The following is a 23,249-nucleotide window of genomic DNA, read 5'->3' as shown; positions in this document are numbered from 1 at the left end:
AAAAAAAAATACTACAGATAATCAAAATGGAATTCTAAAAAGTGTTCAAGTAACCCATAGGAAGGCAATAAATAAAAAAATCAGAACTGAAAAGCAGAGAAAACAGAAAACAAAAAATAAAATGGAAATAATAAAAAGTGCTCAGGAGCTTGGTGAACACACAGATGGGTACACAAACCAGCATACAGAGGTCAGGGCTAAGCCACCACTGCCATCTGACTGTTGGCCCAGCCTCGCCACTGCCACACTCAGGGGCCTGCCCCTGGCTACACCCAGGTGCCGTCTGCCACTGATGGCTGGAGGGGAGGGGCATGTCGTGCAAACTAAACTTGACTGCACACATGTCCGTGGCCTCCCTCTACAAGGCTGCAAGCATCCACTCACTTTTCACCTTCACAGCAATGTCCTCACAGTCCTGCTTGCTGCTGAGTGACTACCAGCCACCATCCCTAGGCTACGCCCAGGGAACGGGGAACAGCCAGGTACCTCAAAGCAAATATGCAGAGCTGCTGATCATCATAGAAGGGTTGAAAGTGATCAGACCCATCTACACCCAGGCATCGTTCATGCTAGAGGACTGGTTAGGGACAGCTTGGCTGAGACAGTACAGAATGCCAGATCCTAGCCACCTTGTTAGTTTTGAAAGGTTTTCCACTTTTTTACGAGATGAGAAGTTATAATTCCTATCCTCTGTTTAGATGAAACACATTTTCAAAATGGCGACCGTTTAGTTTTTTCCTCCCCTTTTCCCTCTCCTGGTTCACTAGGCTCTGAACCTACAGAAAAGATTTTGCAGTTGATGAGGATTTGCACTTTAAGTAGTTGGGAACTATTCAGGTATTTCTTTTTTTAAAGCATTGATTTAAAAGATGTACCTAAAATTTATCTATCATAGCAAACTGTAGTCTGCCTCCAAGATACCAGTCTCTCATTATAGTCTTTTTGTTGAATATACTTATGTAACCAAAATCGTTCCTTGTTCCTTTTCATAAGCCAACACAACCCTAAGGATTTTGGTTTTAATGACTACTGGCAGCACACTTTACTTAGTAGCCAGTCCCTGTTTGCCATACGTTATAGATTCTGCATAACGTAACTTCTTTTTTGCTTAAGCATTTGCATGACTATGAGTGCTTTGAAGTCAATTTAAAAATGCACAAGTTATAAAGACAAAAGACAGAGCAGCCAACCAAACAACAATATTGTTCTGAGACTGTATACATTTCATCTGTGTTTACTGTGAGTTGATCAAAACATCTGGAAAAAAATGACTAAAGCTGTTGTCATCTTTGTATGTTTTTATTACTTGAGGTAATAAAGCTTATTTTCATTAACAAAAAATTAAAATAAATAAAATTAAATGCAAGACTTAGGCCCTAACATATTAATAATAACATTAAATGCAAATGGTCTAAATACACCAATTAAAAGATAGAAATAGGTAGATTGGATTTAAAAACATGACCCAACTATATGCTATCTATAAGAGACTCACTTCAAATGCAATGATATAGGCAGGGTGAAAGTAGAAGTATGGAAAAAGATATATCATGCAAATATTAATCAAAGGAAAGCAGGAATGGTGGTATTAATAACAAATAAAGTAGACCTCAGAGCAAAGCAACTTACCAGAGACAGAAAGGACATTATGTAATAATTAGAGTCAATCCACCAGAAAGATACAACAATCCTAAATATGTTTGTACCAAACAACAGAGCTGCAAAAATTGATAGAATTGAAAGATGAAATAGACGAATTCTGAAGGAAGAGCAGATTTGAATCACTAGAGGATTGGAGCCCAGAGAATAGGGCTGGAGTGGAGAACAGCAAAGAGGGGCTTTGCCCTGCACAGATGGGCCCAGCGGGGGACAGCGAGAGACAAAGTCTGCCAGGTAAGATGGGGCCCAAGGATTCCGGCAGAGTGTGGTACGCATGATTTCAGAAGGCACACCACTGAACTTTTTTTTATTTTATAAAGTGTTTATTTTAATGCAGGCTGTCATTCCCATGTTGAGATTGCATTCAAATGGGGTTAGACTGTCAATGTGCCCCACCTGTGTCACACCACCAAGCAGGGACACCACCCACCCTGAACCAAGGAAGCATCTAGGCTTAGTGGCAACATCAGTCACCCAACTGGCCAATCTGGAACCTGGACCAAGGAGTGCTTCACATGTTTAAGTTAAGCAGCTATTTTCTTGTATGCATTTAAAATATAAATTGTCTTTACTACTTGATTGTCCTGGGTTTTCTAATTTTAACTTTTAAAGGTATCACTTTTTTGTTTTCACAATGTTTTTGTAAGCAGTATGTTGAACAAGTACCACTGTGACGTGATCAAAATCCAACTTTATATTTTGTTTCCCAGGTCTCCTTTAAACTTTATCCAGTGGGAAATCGTTTTTACTACCACTGGATAATATCTCAGCAAGCCCAGTGTCTTTTTTTGCTAGCTCTTGGGTAAAAGACAGCCTTACAGTATTTTATGTGCTAACTCAGTCTTAATTTGGTAATTTGAATGTCAAGTCCTAGAAATTAGTCAACCCTTCCATCTCCTCCCACTCCTCTGGGCAAGACCTCTACTTGACAGCTGCCCACCTTCCCGATGGGAGTATGGTTGGATTCTGCTCTCTCCACTCACTTCCTCCTTCACTTGTTAGCTGCTATCTTACTTCTTTCCAGGGGTACAAAAGGGGAGGTCAGAGGGAGGAGAGGTAAAGGCATGAGGACAGTATTTCCTGGCTGGTAGCTGAGAGCTCTTCAGGCCAAGTAGGTGAAACCTGGCTCCTTCTTGCAGGCACTTTCTTGAAGATTTCTATCACTCCCAGTTGCAGGACACAACACAAGTATTTCTAGTCTGAGCAGTCACTGACTCCTTTCTTAGCGCCTAAAAAGCCAGCATTCCCCCATAGCTTCTTCTTTCTGGAGTTCCTCCAGGCCACTCAATTGGAAGGACCCAAGATGATCTGACCCAACTCCAGTTCTCTTTGTCCCAAGTGGCCCACATCTGGTCCACAGAAAACTTTCACACCTCCTTTGTCCCCAAGACACTGAGAGTGCAGCCCAATCCTAGCACAGCCATTTCTGCCCTTTCTTAGGTGGGATTCAGTTGCCATTGCTCTATATCCTCTAACTGCAGGGAACACCTTCCATAGCTCTCCATGTGATCCCAAGGAAGCTTCATGCACCAGGTCTGAGGAGAAGGTAGTACTCCCTCCCTTGGGTCTCTGGCATAGCACCAGATCCTTCCCAAGAGATCCTGCACAAATCCCCCTCTCCCTTCATACTCTGACTCATTTTAAATACCATTGATCTGACTAAGGGGTGCAAAAACAACCATGGAACCAGTTCTCCACAATTTCCTTTGTAAACTTGCATGTGAGGAGTTTATCTTACACTAACTGTGGTAATATTACCTACTGTAAATTGCATATGGTATTGGAGCCTCAGTCAAAATTGTTGGAAACCTTATTCTAACATCCTGTTACGTTTATTTGTATGATTACCTTCTATTTAAGGAAAATATTTCCTTTATAGTAGAGAGAGTTTATTTTTTAAATTAATGTTTTTAATTATAGAGTGAGTTGGCTTAAAAAATATTAAGTAATAAAATACAGGAGAAACATACATAAATCTAAAAACACAGAGATAGTATATGAGGAATAGCCATCATAGATAATAAATCAAAGGTATTTTATAGAGATTAATTTGGTAGAAGTGAGAAGAATACGCTGGAGGAAGGAGACACTACAGTTTTACCGTGAATCCTGAAAAGACACACAAATATGTAATCAAGAAGAAGACTTAGTAGATGGTACAGGAGATATTTGGAAATAGAATGCTTTCTGAGAGTGAAAGTACAACACAGATATTATGTCCTTTGTTTGCCACATTCTCCAACTTTGGGGAGACTCACCTATTCCTCCCTAATGAATATAAAATAAAAGCAGTACAGGGCCAGCCCTGTCGCGTAGTGGTTAAGTTCACGCACTCCGCTTCAGCGGCCCAGGGTTCGCAGGTTCATATCCGGGGCATGGACCCATACACCGCTCATCAAGCCATGCTGTGGCAGCATCCCATATACAAAAATAGAGGAAGATGAGCACAGATGTTAGCTCAGGGCTAGCCTTCCACAGCAAAAAGAGGCAGATTGGCAACAGATGTAAGCCCAGGGTCAATCTTCCTCACCAAAAAAATAAATAAATAAAATAAAAGCAGTACATTCCAAGGGTCCGTGTTCCCTAGGCATAGTTGATTTTTCCAGGGTAGGAAATTGACTCAAGTTTGGCCAATGATACTCTTTCCTTAGGAATTTGGAATTAGAACCAAGAGATTACAACTCGGTTTGACTGCCCCTTCAGGGATGGGTTCACTATTAGCATGCTGGCAAATTATATTTCTGAGCTTGTAAAATGGACAGCCCTCATCTCAAAGCCTGATATGTATTACCCAAACTCATGGAAACTAATGAGCAAAAAACGCAGAATTTTTATTTTTACATTTATAATGAGAAATGTAATGATCCAACAAACTAGGTACTTTGGTGTACAGTACAGCATATTCTGTCACTGTAGGTTAATCAACATAAGCAGCCAAATTATTAGAGAGGTCCTTGAAATCAGAACAAGGGATGCTAGCTGAGTCATCATAGTGGCTTGTGTCTGAACCACAATAACAATAACATGATGCATCCATCTCCTCTAGGGGTATATGCTAACAATGAGGGTCAGATCCTGTGTTCTTTGGGTCTAGATACTTTTTATTCTACCCAGTGCTGAAGATGCTCGTTGGTGCTACCTTTCTTTATCATTCCATTTCCAGATAGCATCCTTTTAAACTGGCACCTTAGTCTTTAAATATTCCAAACGTGGTGGGATATAAAATGGTCCCCCAAAAGATATCTACATCCTAATTCCTGGAATCTGTGAATGTTACCTTATCGGCCACAGGGGTCTTTGTAGATGTGATTACATTAAATATCTTGTGATGGGAGATTAGTCTAGATTATCTGGGTGGGCCTTAACTACAATCACAAGTGTCCTTATAAGGTCAGGAAGACTTGATGAACAGAGAGAAGATGAGAAGGCAGCATGACCCCCAGAGGCAGAGATCGAAGATATTGATGTGGCCACAAATCATCGACGGTGGCAGTCACTAGAAGCTGGAAGAGGCAAGAAACAGATTCTCTCTTAGAGCCTTTGGAAGAAGCATGGTTCTAGAGAGCGTCTGGCCCTGCTGACATCTTGATTTCAGTCCAGTGATACTGATTTTGGACTTCTGGCCTCCAGAACTGTGAGAACATCAATTTCTGTTGTTCTAAGCCACCAGGATTGTGGTCATTTTTTACAGCAGCCACAAGAAACTAATACACCAATACTTAGAGTTTCAGCTTGAGAGTCACCCTTTCTCTTACAGATGACTTTACGTGCCTGTATTCTGATTCACTGTGTGTGTGAAGTAACAGCCTTACACGTTAACAGAAGCTGATTTTAACTACCATAAGCAGAAAAGGGAATTTGTAATTAGGGTCCAGGGATGTTTCATGGAACCTGCCAGCAGGAATGTAGTTGGACCTCAAGAACGGACAGAACCAGGCAACCAGGGACTCCTCTTTTGCAATCTCTCATCTCTGCTCCTTTCTGAGCAGCTCTCTGCTCCATGGCCTTTCTGGCTGCAGTCAGGCTGTCTCTGTTACTCAGCTCGCATCTCAGATAATGGCTTCCTGCAACAGCTCTCAGCTATAAATTGTGTTTCCTCAGCTGTTAAATGAAAAAGTTGGATATTACGCTCTGCAAGCTCCCTCGGGCTCTGAAATTTGATGGAATTCTATTAGGAGTCTCGTTTGGTGGGTGACGGGAGGGATCCTGGGAGTGGAGAACCAGCTATGGTAGGTGTGAGGGAGCAGAAGTGCTACAGAGAAGGTGGCCCCAGGGTGAGGCTCACAGTACTGAGGTGAGATCTCTTAAGGGGCCCAGCAAGATCACAGGCTTGGCCAATCGGAGAAGAGATTTTGACAGGTGGCATGGAGGAGGGTTCACCCTGACACTGTACCTTTAAGCTGGCACTGTCTGCTTATACCCTAATGACTGACAGAAACGCCAGCTACCTCTAATTGCTGCTTACCTCTAATTACCATCAATTATTTATGAACTCCTTCTCATCTTTTGGTAGAAAGATACTTTTTTTAAATGGAAATGAGGCATACTGCCCCATTCTACATAACTATTCCCTTAGAGCACATCCTACTATCGTGGAAGAAAGTTCAGCCTGGCCTTAGAACTACAGTGTGACAACTAGACACATCTATGCCTATGCAGACTTCAAAAAAATCCAACGCCACTCCCTGCCAAGACCAAAACCCCACTCTGGGCCTGCTGGCTTCTCACTGAGCCTGATCTCTGGGTTTGGAGTCAGCAGGAGGCTGGAGGAGCTTTCTTGCTAAGGCCGAGCAAGGCTCCAATGGTGGGGATATCGGTACCTCTACTCCTGGCCTTGAGGTGGTTCCTGCTCCTGACCGAAGAATTCCGTACGTGGATTCCTCCATGCACACTTCTCTAGTCTCCTCTGCTAACGCTCCCCAACTTGACACTTTCTACTCCAGCCAGACTAAATTGCTTCCAGTCTGTGGTCTCTCTCCCCTGGAGCCTCTGAATTGCCCTTGGCCTGGAATCCCCACTCCCCACCCATCCCACCAACCACACCCTTCACCTGGGTGACTCCGACCTGCTTACATGACACCATCTCTGAGATCTTTTCCCTGAACCCTTATGTGTACCCACAGCACTCCTTACTTGTCATTAGGCTTATAACCCTGGCTGGCAATCAGCTATTTACTTTTTTTGTCTTCCTCCACCAACCTGTGGTTCCAATCTGTACTTTTTTCCATCTACATCTCCCATAACCAGCACAGAGCATGGAACGTAGTAGAAGCCCCATAAATGTTGAATGATGAAAGGGTCCGGTGCCCCATTCCACCTTCATTATGCTGCTCTGTTGACAGAGATCATGGCCCCTTCCATGTTTCCTACTTTTAAACTGTGATCCTTTTCATGTTCTAATGAATATTTCATCACAAGGCACAGTGAAAAAAAGAGACGCTTAGAACACTAGACAGAGAAGAGGTAACGTTTTCTTAGATAAGTTTGTTTTTTTGTCTACAAAAAATCTAAATGAGGGGCTGGCCCACTGGCGCAACCGGTTAAGTGTGTGCACTCTGCTTCGGTCCTGGGTTCGCAGGTTCGGATCCCGGGTGCGCACCAACGCACGACTTGTCAAGCCGTGCTGTGGCGGCGTCTCATGTAAAGTGGAGGAAGATGGGCATGGATGTTAGCTCAGGGCCAACCTTCCTCAGCGAAAAAAAAAAGAGGAGGATTGGCATCAGATGTTAGCTCAAGGCTGATCTTCCTCACAAAAAAAAAAATCTAAATGAGGTTTTTCCAACACGGCAAATGTTCTAGGAGATACAGGAAGGGCTATAGAAAGAAAATAGCCCTTCCTGCTCCCTGCTTGGAGCCTGAAGAGAAGACCTCCAAACATCCTCCCAGCATCGTTATGGGATGACATACAGTCACCCCCTCTGAGTTCCCCTGGTGGCTTTATTTCTCATGTTCCTATAGTTTGGAAGGCAGAGTGAATTCATTTTGAAACTTCAACTTATGTGCAGCATTCTGATGATTAAATCCATCTTTAGAAACATCACTCATGGGCCTGCCTGGAGCTATTGTTGTGTGGTTAGCTCAGCACATATTTTCCAAGCATGAAAGGAAAGGGTTGGTGTGTGGAGCCCCGGAAGAAATAGCTTATTTGGCACCTGCTCCAACTACTTCCTCAGAACCACCCCACTCCCAGGCAGACCTACTTTCTCTCAGAGGTCTCAGCTCCTATCCGAGGCCTCAAGAATTTAGAAGACCTGTGAAGCATCTCAGAGCGGGGCTCCCACTCAGGGAGGTGGTATCTTCTCGATGAAATAAGGCTCAAGAAAGAGTCCCAGTTTTATAAGACAGAGAGTACGACTCTTTTTTTTTTTTTAACACTAAGCAGCATAGACATAATTACTGCTTCTGTCAATGCCATATTGCTACTTCCAACACCAAAGTGCGTGTGTTGGAGAAAAAGGATGGAAGGGTAGGTGAGGTCAGGACTCAATGAGGAAGGACCCCTCATTTGAAGCAACAGAGCCGTGTTTGCTGACATGCACACATTTACGTGCTGCCCTTCCAACGCGTCCAGTCACTCCAGACCGGTGATTCTCAATTGGGAACAATTTTACCCTCCAGGCAACATCTGACAAAGTCTTGGGACAATTTTTGGTTGTCAAAAACTTGGGAGGTGCTACTGGCATCTAGTGAGTAGAGTTTAAGAATGCTGCTAAACATCCTACAACGCACAGGACCGCCCCCTACAACAAAGAATTATCCAGCCCCAAGTGTTGATAATGCCCTGCGTTAAACGCTTTGACTTAGTGACCTCATTCCTGTCCATGGCCATTAACCACCTTCCCTAACTCCAGCCCAGAACAACCTCCCAAGCTCCTGTCTTATGCAACCAACTGCTTAGAGTTATCTTTACTGGAGGCCTCAAAGGCTCCTCAAACTCAGCATGCCAAAAACTCATCTCATTCTCAACCATATATAACAAACATGAATAAGCACTTACTATGTGACAGACACTATATTCATAATGAAAATATAGGAGTAAAAAATGTAGATTCTCTGCCACCTTAAACATTCTGGTTTGGTGAAGGGTCTAAGCAGCCAAATAGGCAATTATAATATTGAGTGGAAAGTGGTCATTAGTGCAACAGAAGACCGGGTTTTAGAATTGATGAGAACTAACACCCAAATATATAGATTGTACGCAAATTTCACTCTACTGTCATGGGCTTAAAGGATATAGCTGTCAGCAAAAGGATAAGCAATATCAGCTAGAGGTGCTTGGTAAGCACAAATTCTTGGATCTTCTCTAGTCCCTCCTGATACACACTCTCTGTTGGTGACAATGGCCACCCTGGGAGTTGGGAGGTGGGGTCCTGTCAGGGTATAGGAAGCCAAGAACTCAGGCCCCTAGGCACGTTACCCTGAAACTTTAGCTTAATTACCTACATTGGTTGTAATTGCGGTTTTTTTACCCCTTAACATCAAGGTTCAATGTGTACTTTCTTACTCTGCCGCAAGTGCCATGTTTTTGCCTTATCCAGAGGCTGTGTAATAATAAACAGACTCTAGCCATGGGCCGTAGCACTGCTTTTACTATCACATTTAGCCCGAGGACATGGAGGACCATTTACTACACCCCAGGCCTGGAAGGATTAAATGTGGCAGGCTATTAAATGGTGCTTTAAAAGGGAGACTCTAACTCAGGCTTGGAGGTTAGGGAAGGCTTCCTGGAAGAAGTGCCTCTAAGATACACCCTAAAAGACCCAGGAAGTTAATCAGGTGAAGGCTGTGGTGGTCCATGGGTTCCTGGAGACTTGCCCTTGTTTCCTTGATATTGACCTTAGTCCAGCATGAGTGTGAATTCCCCAAATTTCTCTGGATGCCATGATTTAGATACCTACCCTCAGTCTCAGCCCTGGCACTCAATATTCCCGGCTTTTGCAGCTTGCTTCTCCCCCCAGTGTCCCGCCCTGCTGCTGAGGTCCCCACTGCCTTGTGGTTGGACCCGCCTACATACAACCTGGTTGAGTCCTAGTCCTTCCTCCGCCACTTACCAGCTGTGCAACATCAGGTGGTACCAGGTTTCTCACCTGCATCATCCCCCCAAGAACACAGCCACCTCAAAGCACCAAAGGACTGTTGTTCCAGAAACAAGTTAATTAGAGTTTAGTGCATGTATTGGTCTGTCCATCACCTGTTCTCCCTTCTAAAGTGGTTCTCAAGTGTGGCTTCACATTGGAGTCACACAAAGTTTTGAAAACTACTGGTATCCCCAGACATTCTTACTTAATTGGTATGAGGTGCAGCCTGAGCAGCAGGAGTTTCTAAATCTCCCCAGGTGATTCTAATTGCAGCCAGCTTGAGGACCACAAAGCCCCACCCAAGCCTGCTGGGCCCACAACACAGAAGCAGTGAGCTGGTAATCTATGGCCCCACATGTGCACTCCACCCAAATCTGCCAAGTGTCTGCCTTGTCCACCTGTTCCCACTAGCCCTGCCGTGGGCCACACGGAATTGTCCATTCATTACTCTTCACTTGGAACAGTGTTATTGATTCTTCCTCCCAATTCTGAGTCTGTTCAGTTTCCTCAATCACCTTCCCAACTACTCCATTCTACCTAAGTGCTGCCTTACTTCTGCTTCCCCCCAAACAAAGGACTATTTATCTGCTTATCAAGTTCCCCTAGGTATTAGTTTATTGCTGCTGTAGCAATTTACCACAAACTTATTGACCCAAAACAACATAGATTTATTCTCTTACAGTTCAGAAATCTGAAATGGGTTTCACTGGGCTATCATCAAGGTGTAGGCAAGGATGCATTCCTTCTGGAAGGCTTTAAGGGAGAATCCATTCCCTGGCCTTTTCCAGCTTCTAGAAGCTGCCTACATTCCTTGTCTTGTGGCCCCTTCCTCCATCTTCAGAGCCAAAGCAGACCATCTTCTAATCTCTCTCTTTCTGACCTTATTTTCAAGATCACATCTTCCACTCTCTACAGATTACATTGTGCCAACCAGGATAATCCAGAATAATCTCTTTATTTCAAGGTCCTTAATTTAATCATATTTGCAAAGCCTCTTCTGCCATGAAAAGTAACATATTCACAGGTTTCAGGAATGAGGACACTAATATGTTTTTTTTTCCCCCCAAAGCCCCAGTAGATAGTTGTATGTCATAGTTGCACATCCTTCTAGTTGCTGTATGTGGGACGCAGCCTCAGCATGGCCGTGCGTCGGTGCGCGCCCGGGATCCGAACCCGGGCCACCAGCAGCGGAGTACGTGCACTTAATCGCTAAGCCACGGGGCGACCCCAGGACACTAATATCTTTGGGGGGCCATTATTCTGTCATTTTGTAATCTGTCAGCTTTCAAATATCTAGAGGTTCCTTAGAAGATGCAGACATTGTAACAGGACTTCAGTTTCCAGTAAAACCAGAGGTTGGATTAGACCAACACAGGGCAGGGGGGATGGTGGTGGGAGTACTGGTGATTTTGCCTCTTGAGATATTCAACAAAGTCCAGAGAGATTTTTAGCTGTCACAACTGGTGGGTGTGAGAGTGTGCTACCGGCATCTAGTAGGTAAAGGCCAGGGATGCTGCTAAACATCTTACAATGCACAGGACACCCCCTGAAACAAAGAATTATCTGGCCCAAAATGTCAGTGGGCTGAGAAACACTGAATTAGACCATTCCTACTAGAAGTGTGGTCCATGGACCAGCAGCCTTGACATAACCTAGAAGTTTTTTAGAAATGCAGAATCTTGGGCTCCAGCCTCAGAATCTGCATTTTAACAAGATTCCCAGGTGATTTCTACACATATTAAAGTTTTGAGAAGCCCTGGACTAGCGCAGTGATTCTCAACCCTGGTTGCACATTAGAATCACCTAGAATGCTTTAAAAAAAAAGACTCTGATGCTTGAGTCTAACTACAGACTAGTTAAATCAGAAACTCTGGGGGTTGGGAACCAGGCATCAATATTTGTTAAAAGCACTCTAGATAATTCTAATGTGCAGCCAAGACTGAGAACCTCTGCTTCGTGTTTGCTAAAGCTTTGCTATTCAAAGCGTGGTTGGTGGACAAACAGTGTCAGCATCACCGGGGAAACTTTTTAGAACTGCAGAGTCTTAGGTCCCACCCCAGCCCTCCTGAATCTGAATCTGCATTTTGACAAGGTCCCAGGTGATGCATAGACACAATGAAGTCTGAGAAGCACAGCTAAAATTCCTTCTAGCCTGAATTAGTCAATGTTCTCCAGAAAAACAGAACCAATAGGATGTATATATATAGAAAGAGTTTTATTATAAGGAATTGGTTCACACAACTATGGAGACTGACAAGTCCCAAGATCTGCACGGTGAGTCAGCAAGCTGGAGACCCAGGAGAACTGATGGCGTAGTTCCAGTCCAAGTCAGAAGACCTGAGAACCAAGAGTGCCAATGGTGTAGTTCCCATCTGAAGGCCAGCAGGCTCAAGACCCAGAAAGAACCAATGTCTTAGTTTGAGTCTGGAGGCAGGAAAAAGCTGATCTCCCAGTTCAAAGGCAGTCAGGCAGGAGGAATTCTCTTACTCAGGGGAAGGTTAGCCTTTTTGTTCTACTCAGGCCTTCGACTGATTGCATAAGGCCCACCCATGTTAGAGAGGGCAATCTTCTTTACTCAGTCTACAGACTCAAATGCTAATCTCATCCCAAAATACCCTCACAGAAACACCCAGGATAATGCTAGACCAAGTAGCTGGGCATCCATGGCCCAGTCAAGTTGATACATAAAACTAAGTATCACACCATTCTAGAAATTCCACTTCTTTTCAAAATATTATACATTACAGGCTTCACTGAGGCCTCTCACTATATTCCTACATGGAAGAAACTATTCAAAATCTTGTTTAAACAATGCTCTTCTGTTTCAAAATACTGCATTTTCCATGACTATATTTAGCTGTGCTGTTCATAGGTAACCATTACATTTTAAGAAACTCACAGCTTGTTAGCTTCCAGGAACAAGAATTTCTAAACAAAGTAGTGTGGGGAAAAGCACTCTCCCCTGAGAAGCAGCGGTGTGGTAGCAGTGAGAAACTTGGCCAAGACTTGTTTGGGGATGTGGGGTCTGTAACAGAGGCACACCCAGATCATGCCAAAGGGAGCAGAGAAATGAGTTACAGAGCAAAGGGCAGCTAGGAGGAAGCCCTAGTGATACCACTCGAGTTAGAATGAAAGGTTGCAGCAAACTCTTCATAGAGGTACAAATGTCCAGTGGTCAGTACAGCCCTTGTCAGTCAAGTCTCAAGGCCAATTGTGAGCATCCAAACACCACCTTTTCTTCTAAACAGGATAAGACTAATAGAGTGAGTAGGAGGAAAGGAAGGAGCAACACATTTATCGTCTCCTAGAAAATATGTTAAAAGAGAAAGAGGAGAATTGGGATTTCTTATATTATCTAATTTAATCTTTGAAGTAGGAATTACTATATCCATTTCATAGAGGATAAAAATTGAGACTTTGAGAGATCAAGCTACTTGCCCAAGGACATAGAGCTGGACGTGGGCTAACCAAAACTTAAACACACAGTTTTGTCTAATTGCTGTTCTTTATGCTGAAGGTGACTGTTGTGGGTTGAATAGTAGCCCCCCAACCCTACCCCAATATTCGTACGTTGAAGTCCTAATCCCCAGTACGTCAGAATGTGACCTTATTTGGAGATAGGGTCTTTACAGAGGTAATCAAGTTACAGTGAGGTCATTAGGGTGAGCTCTAATCCAATATGACTGGTGTCCTTATAAAAAGGGGAAATTTGGAAACAGACACACATAGAAGGAAGACAGTGTGAAGAGACATAGGGAGAATACAGCCATTTACAAGCCAAAGAGAGAGGCCTGGGACAGATCCTTCCCTCACGGCCCTCAGAAGGAACCAACCCCACCAATACCTTGATTTCAGACTTCTAGCCTCCAAAACTGTGAGAGAATAAATGTCTCGAAGCCACACAGTTTTTGGTAGTTTGTAACGGTAAACTTAGCAAACTAATACAGTGATTCTATGGTAATAATTTAATTAAGAAAACAAAAACCGCACTAGTTATTTTTTACAGAAAGAATTTAACTGAAGAAATTGCTTGGCGCCAGCCCCATTGCGCAAGCGGTTAAGTGGGCGCACTCTGCTGCAGTGGCCAGGGGTTCACCGGTTCGGATCCTGAGCGTGCACCGACGCACTGCTTGTCGAGCCATGCTGTGGCGGCGTCCCATATGAAGTAGAGGAAGATGGGCACGGATGTTAGCCCAGGGCCAATCTTCCTCAGAAAAAAGAGGAGGATTGGCATCAGATGTTAGCTCAGGGCTGATCTTCCTCACAAAAAAAAAAAAGACAGAAATTGCTTGAGCAGGTATTGGGCACTGAAAGGCAAAGGGGGAGCCCTGAGGTAACATAGAATTGCATCACTAGGGCTAGGGGAAAAGGGAAGAGGGCAGGGTTATCAGAATCCAGAAGCTTAGAGGAAAGGCCCTGCTGAGCCGGGGCCCAGAATTGGGGGCTGCCTGTCTGTGTTGGTGTCTCCAAAGCTCAGAGGAGGGACCCACTAAACTGGACCTCAGATCTCTGAGGAGAGGGGGAGCGGCTGGCTGGGGCTGGTGTCTCCAAGAGGACGCTATGAGGTTGGCTCGAAAGTGGGGGAAAAAATGGAAACCAGAACCAACTGTCATCAACAGGATGAAGAACCTTTCCTGGGGTGACACTGACAGGAACAGAAAGCAGAACAGTCCCAAGAATCTCCTCCAGCCTTCCTGTCTCCATTTGGTATGCTCTACTGTCAGAGTGTCACAGGGAGCCAGCTGGCCAAGGAGAAATGTGACTCGATATCTCCCTTATAATAAGGTCTAGACGATCTTCCTTCAAGAGGACCCTGCTCACCATCCCTTCTTCCTCCCCATTACCAGTCACCCTAGAATTTGACAAAGCTTACCTGCACCATCTGATATACCAGCACTTTACAAATTTCCTAAAACACATTTGTTATCAAGTCACTCCTCCTCTCAAAAACCTTTAATAACTCACAGTTGTCTCTATAACCCTTTTTTCTCTCAACCTTGACCAGGCCGTTAGCCCTGACCAGCAATGATTTCACCTGTCCCTATTACACGCCCTTCCTCATTCCCCATGTTGGCAACTCCACGCTCGCTCCATGAGCCCTTTCTCCAGCCTATCCCCCTCAATCTCAGCAGTTGAGATCACTTGTCACAAAGAAAATGGACTATCAGGCAGGAACCCTTCAACTTCTCTTCCCTCTTCCTCCAACCTTACATATCATGGCCCTAACTTCCTCCTTCCTGCCTGTGCTAGAAGAAGAGCTTTCAGCCTCCTGTCCCAGGGTAACCTCCTCCCTGTGTGGGCCTCAACCCCATCACTCCTGCCCCCTCCCAGGCTTTGCTCTCATCTATACTTTTAATCTCACCTTGTCCAAGAGCTACTTCCTCACCACCTATAAATACATCCAAGTCTTCTCCCATCCAAAAAAAAAAGCTTCCCCAAATCCAGCTCCCTTTTCACACTCTCATCCAGGCATACCTTCACCTCCTCACTTTTCAGTCACTCCTCCACCCACGCACTCTGGCATCTGTCACCATCACTCACTCAAACGCCATCCATTAAGGTCAGCAATGACCAACTAACCAAATTCATTGCGCACTTCTCTTACCTGACCCCTTGGTAGATTTTATGATGGTGTTTTTCTTGGTTTAAAATTAATACACAGTCATTATAGACATTTTGGGAAATACAGAAAAGAATAAAATATAGTAAAAAAAAAAAAAGTTGTGAATGATTCTGAGAAGCCATGGGTCATACATGAGAGAACTGGGGTCCTTGGAGTGGAGAACTAAAAAGTAGAATGAAAATTAAAAGCAGCTCAGAGGATACAAAATGTTTACATTGAAATGTCAACTATTGACAGTCTTTGGAGAATAGTTCTGGATAATCCAGCATTCTGAATTCCTAATGCTATCCCTTTAACCACCAAGACATTTGGATCTTATCTCATAAGGCTAAAAATCTATTCTAAAAATAACATACTCCCCCTCCCTTTCTTCAGAGAAAACCAAACACAATCTTTATTGCTGGCTTAAGGTCATAATAAAGCATAGTAGATATAATAACAGACCTACGTTTTGTTATCCGCCTATTACGTGCCAGGCCTGTGCTAGGTATTTTACAGATGTAACCTGAATGTAATCTCATGTAATTTGCACAGCTCGTCTGTGTTTTATACATGAGCAAACTGAGGCTCAGAGAAGTGAAGGAGATTATATGAACTGCAGCCCATCTTCTAAGTGGCAGAGCCTCGATTTGGACCTAAAACCTTATGTTCTTTCTGCTGCCCTAAGCTGCTGCCCAGAGGGAAGAGCCCTGGTTCAAGTCTGTGTCTTCCCAGAGACTTTGGAAAATCCCCTAGACTGCTCTGTGACTAAACTATAAAGCCTCAAGTAGGCTTTCTTCATAGAATGCAGATAACAAAGAGGTTGGTTCTTGGCGTTTCAGTTTCAAAATAGTCTCAGTATTACTTTACTAGGGCTGGCATGATAGACCTACCATAGACTGGGTGGCTTAACCAGCAGAAAGCTGTTTTCTCACAGTTTTGGAGGCTGGAAGTCCAAGATGAAAGTGTTGCAGGTTTGATTTCTTCTGAGGCCTCTCTCTTTGGCTTGCAGACGGCCACCATCTCCCTGTGTTTCCTCACGTGGTCTTTTCCCTGTGTGTGCACATCCTTGGGTCTCTCTTGTGTGTCCTAATCTACTCTTCTTATGAGGACACCAGTCAGATTGGATTAGGGCCCACCCTAATAGCCTCAATTTAACCTAATCATCTCTTTAAAGGCCTGTCTCCAAATACAGTTACATTCTAAGGTACTGGGGGTTAGGGCTTCAACACATGAGTTTTGGGAGAGAGACAATTCAGCCGCTAACAGTCTTCGCAAAAAAAAAAAGTTTTGACATCTAAAAGCTTGGCTTTAGTTATCAAAAGCTAATGCCCCAAAAGACTATAAAATCATGTCACACTATTATTATCATGTCATATTAGTAAATTATGAATCCCATATTTCATACTTGGATTAGATTACTCTGAATTGCCACTAAGCTCTAAGACACAGATCAGTTATAGTACTGGTTACAAGAACAAATGAGAAATTTAAGACATGTCATCTTTACACTGAAGTCCCTAGACAACATTGATGTTTTAAACTGATTTTTGTACTTCTGACTCCTCTGTGATATCACGCTATCAGCAGTTTTTCTTACAGTCTGCAATATACAACCAGATCCTTCTGTCACTTCCAACCCCAATCTAGCCTAGAAACTTGATAACTGAGTGTGTCTGAATATGTAAATAAAAACAAATAGGCTTGATTTGAGGGCTTAAGGGGCTTGCCTATGAATGAATTCTTTGGTGTATGGCTTCTATGAAACCTGTTTTAGTGACTTAGAGACTTTGCTTGTTACCTCCTATCTCCAGCTGTGTTTAGATTGTTGAGGTTGCCCCGTCCAATCCAAGTTTCGGGTAGATGAGATGTTACCATATAGTAGAATCTTGGCATCAAGATCTAGGAAAACCTTGGCATTGGCAAGGGAAACTCTGGGACCTATTTAAATCCCCTAATTCATGAATACTACATTGGCATAGAGAGTGGATAATATAACCTGGTGTGTTCTTCTCCTACCCACCCCTACACTTTCGTATATCCTGTGACCAGTCTTCATTTGACCTAGACCTCAAGTTGTCATTGCCTCAGGGTAGGTTTGTTTCAACAAAAGGCAAATAACAAAGAACTCAGTCCTTAGCTTTTGGGTTTCAAAATAGGCTTTGCAAGAAAAAAGTGTTTTGAGATCCAAAAGTTTGGCCTTTAGATATCAAAAGCTAATATCCAAAAAGATTCAGGGCATAAAATCATGCCATATTATATATTATTAGATTGTGAATTTCATGTTTCTAAAAGAGCAATATAGAAAGTCTCTCTTTGTTAGTTCTGATTATTTTGTAATTAAAGAAAACAACAAAATATGCTATTTCAGTGCAGGTACTCCAATAACAGCAAAACACTAAGTTTTAAAAGAAAATGTGCCTTCAACAGTAGACAGAGAAGAATTCTGCGAGGTCTATGCAAGCCTGGGATGAGAGTTGCACAAGAGAGGAGAAAGAGAATGTCACCTAGGTGACTTGAGAAAGGCCCTTGTGCCCTCCACAGGCTAAGCCAGGGAGGAAGGGAAACAGAACTCTCAGGCTCTGCTGGGGAAATGTGAGCCCAGGGAGCACTAAGACTCCATCCCTGTGGGGCAGGCGAGAGTTGAATGGTCTGACCCCAGAGAGGGAGTAGCTGGGAGGCCAGAAGCTGCCTCAGAGAGGCCCTGTGCACCCAGGCAGCAGGTCTGGACCCCGAGAGCAGGTCAGCTGGGAGAAACCTCACAGGAGGGCCAGAAGGACCAGAGAGTGAGGGGACATCTTTGTCGATGCCAGGCTTGCATCAGTGGTGATGACCCAGGGGTATAGCCCATCCTCCCCAACATACTCCCCCAGAGGAAAAGAGGCAAAACCCTGAACCCAGTGAGCAAACTCAGATTCTGCTACCAGGTAGAAAGCAGGCTGCAGATAGGACTTAAGTTCAGAATAGAAAAGAAAAGAACGTTACTCCCTGCACTGCCCACCCCACATCTGAGTTTGTGGCCTGAAGAATATGTTCCCACTACACATACGATTTACCTCTTCAGAAGCTATGAAGTACCAATGAAAATGATGCTTCCAGTTAATACTTGTATTCCGTGTTGTCCACACTCCACTAAGAGGCAGATGTGAGCAGTCTGCGGGGCACACTGTCCAGCTGAGCCATTCATTCCATACTCACCACTCAGAAAAAGAGTCCCATACGTGCCCCAGTGCACCGGTTTACCACAGGCCGGCCAGGGGGCTTGATCAGAGCCCATTGGTTCACAACGACCAGGACGACACAAGCTATCGTAAACAAAAAATTTTTTAAGAGAATTTATTGGAAGGATACCAGGGTACCTCATGGAACTCAGAGGCAGAAAGAAGAGCCAGGCCTTGCACCGGAACCGGGGCTCTAGAGCCAGAACCAGGAGAGCAGGAATCCAGCCTATGCTCCCGGTTTCCCAGGGACCTCAGGCTCTCTCCCCACTGCGTGTGTCTGCACCTCTGCTTCTCTTGTCTCTCCCTGAAGTAGAGCATTCTCTTCTGGGTGCGCTTGGCCCCTCCACCCAAGATTAACACGCAATTTCTCAGCTTAAAGCCTAGGAGAGATGATGAGAGGCTCTGGAGCTAATTTCTAACTCAAGGAGTTTTGTTTACTCTCTTTTTTAAAGGGCTTTTTATTTTCCATTAAAGACTCTTTACAACTTTTAAAAATTTAAACCAAAGAGAAATTGAAAGAATAATACAAGGAACGTTTGTATACCCTTTAGTTATATTTACCAATGATATAATTCTGTGATGTTTGCTTTCTCTCTCTCTCTCCCTGCATAATAAATATACATACTTTTTTTCTTGAACCATTTGGAAATTTCAGATATCATGAGATGTTATCCCCAATTTCTTCTTCATGTATCTCTTGAAAACAAGAACAATCCAGGAGAGAAAATCAGATTGACTCAAACACCGAACTGGCTCTCCTGGGTCAGGTGTGCAATCAGCTGTGGGGAGGGGTCATGAGGCACAATGCCAGCCATGGGGGTCCATCTCTCTTGTGGGGGGCAGTTCTCAGAGAAGGACATGGCTGGATGGGCACTCAAAACGATTCCACTGCATCCTGACTTCTTTTTATCCCTTTTAGACTAAGGCGAGATATATGTAAATAACATATACTACGTCATGGACCCTTGAGGTTGTCTACATATAGCTGGAACCACAAAACTGAACTCCACAAACGCCAAAGATCTACTACATTTTACAAACGGCCCAAATCTACCCCTGCTAAACGTCCATAAAACTTTCTGCTCTCAACCACTTCCTGTGATGGAATTCTAGGACAAAGTAATCATATGCAGGATTTGGTACCTATGAAAAAATAAAATAGTTAAATAAACAGCTAATAGTCATTGAGCACTCACTGTGTGCTGGGCACTATGCTGAGTGTTTTACATGCCTTATCCAATTCCATTCTCACAAAAACCTTGTGTGATATTATTATTATTCACATTTTACAAAAGAAACTAAAGAGCAAAGAGCTTAGGCAACTAGCCCCAGCAGCTAGTAAGCTGCAGGTCTCTCAGACTCCAGAATCTGTAGTCTGACCCACTGCTCTGTATTCAAAAGCATAACAGTGCCCTGAATGCTTCAGGAAGCCATTCATTTTCCCCTCCCCCTATAGAGAAAGAAACCTCGAGCCCATTTTTAATAACAAAGGATGGAAATGGCCCCAATACTAAAACCTGATAGTCTCAGGCAACCTTTATCACTTTCACTGCAGGAAGCTCACTAGGGAACAACACAGAGTAAGTATTCTTGTGCCATTTAGCACTATCTCTGAACAGCCCCAAACACTCCAGGTTCAACTAAAAGGTCACATGCCAGATAAAGAGAGGTTATCCTTTCCTCAAGAAGGTGGCGATGTTGGCATGAAACCAGCCTTTCCAATCACAGTCCTGCCTCGGCCGACAACATGCCCATGGGAGTCTCTGAAGTGCTTAGCCAGGTGGCAGGTAGTGTGTTCCCACACCCTAACTACATGTTCTGAGGGGTCTTTCACAAGAACATCCTGGGCTAAGCGGTGTCCATGGAGGATATTTCCAGTTACCCTCATCCTTGCAGAGTCCCAAAACGTTGACTCTTGAGATATATTTAATCCACAGACACGTTGATAAGTACGTTACACTCCTGCCTCTGAGCCTGATTTGAATACACGGGTTGAATATCGCCTTCCACTGAGCCCATCAGGGTGCTTCAGCTCACCATTCAAGTCTAGTTTGGGGTTTCTGGGACTCAAATACTCAGGAGCTATTCTCAACATCACAGCCCCTGCTGGTGGCCTCATCAAGAGGAACTCTTGCTCCGGACCATCCTGGGTTCATCCTGCCTAGGATTGTATGTGCCAAGGACACCGAGAGTTATGTCATAGCAGATCATCACTCTCTTTCCTGACATCCATCTCATAGGAGAGGAAATAGTCCCAACATATCAAGCCTTTCCCAATAACTCCTTATGACTCAACCATGCAGATAATTTTTAAAAGCTTTCCTTTCCTTTTTTTTTTTAAGACAATTGGTGAGTCCTTTTTTGCTGGGAAAGATTCACCCTGAGCTAACATCTGTTGCCAATCTTCCTTTCTTTGTTTTTTGTTTTTTTTTCCTCCCCAAATTACGTAGTTGTATATTCTAGTTGTAGGTCCTTCTAGTTCTTCTGTGTGAGCCACTGCCACAGCATGGCTACTGACAGACAAGTGGTGTGGTTCCACATCCGGGAACTGAACTCTGGCCACTGAAGCAGAGCACGCCATACTTTAACCGCTAGGCCATCAGGGCTGGCTCTAAAGCTTTTCTTAAGCCTACTTATGTTTTCTATTTTTGAGGGAATGGAATTGTTCTGAAACTTCCTTTTTGCAATGCGAGGTACTACTTCCTGTTATTGACCTAAACGATATGCTTTCAATTTTCCTTGGACACCCTGTAGTACAACTATTGTCATTTTCCTTGCCTAATCCCTTTGTAAAGGGAATATTTACCCTTGTGTTAGCTAGGCTTTCTCAGGCTGCTTGGAAAAGATACACTCATATTAGTGAAGGAAACATGTTCATTGCAAGGATACATGAGAATGCAAGCCAGGAGGTATCACCTCCAGCTTAACCCTAGACTTCCAAGATTGAGAAGCACCAGTCTTTACAGGGACCTGGAACAATATCTCAACGTTGTCCTCACTCAGTCTGAGCTCTAGTCACCCACTTTCACGTTCTCCATCTAGCATTTATTCTTCCAAAGACAGTGGATTGGACCAGTTTGTCACCACCCACTCCGGAGCTCCCCTTCTTGGTCAGACTCTATGACTCTTGTTCTCGATCATGTCCAGCTATGCACACTAACTTTTGACTCAAGGAGAAATCCCTTGTTCCATCATTTATGGCCAGGATAGCAGGGTAAGCACAGGGCATGTGAGTACCATTCAGAAGAAACTGGGGGCATGACAGACATGAGGCTTCGTGGTTTATCTCCTAATTTATCTTTAATAAGTTCTGTTTTATAACTTCGAGACTTATGCAGGAAATGCTATGGTCACCGGTAAATTGTGGAGACTAAAGAATTGAAAAGTTTCGTTGTCACTGTGTGCAGAAAAGAGTTAACATATCAGGCCTGAGACTGCTATCCTTAGAAAGCCCTGATTGCAAGGTTGGACTATGGTTGACATCAGGAGACTTGGATTTCAAGAAGGTTCCTACCATTCTCAGAGCTGATGAGAGTGGCTCACTGCGCCTACACTGTACAAACAGAATGGCTTATGCTGAACACTTGTTTTCCTTCTAAGAATCTGGGATTCTGGTATGTGCTAAGCAGAGACTGGCTACATGACCAGCCCCCAGGAGAAGCCCTGGGCACTGAGTCTCTAAGGAGTTTCCCTGGTAGACAACATTTCGCATGTGTGTCCCAGTTTGTGGCTGGAGGAGTTAAGTGCATCCTGTGCCTCCACTGGGAGAGGACTCTTGAAGTTTGCACCTGGTTTCCTCTGGATTTCACCCCACAAGCTTTTTCTCTTTGCTGATTTTGCTTTGTATCCTTTCACTATAATAAATCACAGCCATGAATACAACAATGTGCCCAGTTCTGTGAGCCCTCCTAGTGAATCATGGAACCTGAGAGCGGTCTTGGGCACCCCCAACACACAGTCAATTGGGTCCATAGATTTTCATTCATATTAGAGTAGCACCATTTCCTCACGTTAAAGAAAGAAACTATAGGTCTCTTCCTTGCAGAAATATTACATCCCCCTCCCCCATGCATCCATTACAGCTATTTAAATCAGTAACTTGAAAGAGTCAGCTTTCTTTGGAAGGAGCTACAAGCGACTAAAAATTTAATGAGGGCAAAGAGGAGACATCAAGGGGGCAGACCCAGCTGGAGGGGCAGCCAGGCAGTGTCTCTGGTAGGCTCGCTCTGAGTTGTATTCAGCAGGTGAATGGCAGCCTTTCCATTTACCACGAAAAGTCAGTGAAAATGAGCATTTTCTGCCGCGTTCACACATTCGTAATGAGCCAAATTCTTTTACTGCACGGCCGTCGTGTGCAGGTCAGTTCCTTTAAGCAGCTGCATTTATTCACTTCCATTTTTAGGTTTTGCTGGTACATTAAAAATAATACCTAAGGGTCTGAAAGAAGCCCTGTCACTGCTCAGAAGTGCCTGATTTACTCCCAGAGAGTAGCCCCAGCCCTGGGAGAATCTCATTCAGTGAGGTTTTATGATAAATGTCAGTGATTATGCTGATAATAGAGTGTTCCACCAGAACTAGGCAGGGGAAGGCATTTTCTTTTTAGTGGGGAAAAAAAGCATAAACAGCTTTCTACAAAGCCCATGGCTGGTGCGGTAGCATCCCATCCCAAGGGTGGGAGCTGGGAGAGAA

General features: G+C 43.9%; 1 pseudogene; it reads left to right on the top strand.

Annotated features, from left to right (window-relative positions):
- Positions 1–311: 311 nt before the first annotated feature.
- LOC131414532 (cyclin-dependent kinase 2-associated protein 1-like) lies at positions 312–625 on the top strand (annotated as a pseudogene).
- The last annotated feature ends 22,624 nt before the right edge of the window (positions 626–23,249 follow it).

The sequence above is a fragment of the Diceros bicornis genome, chromosome 15 (genome assembly GCF_020826845.1).
Source record: "Diceros bicornis minor isolate mBicDic1 chromosome 15, mDicBic1.mat.cur, whole genome shotgun sequence".
Lineage (NCBI taxonomy): Eukaryota > Metazoa > Chordata > Mammalia > Perissodactyla > Rhinocerotidae > Diceros > Diceros bicornis.
This window is presented reverse-complemented; position numbering and strand designations above follow the sequence as displayed.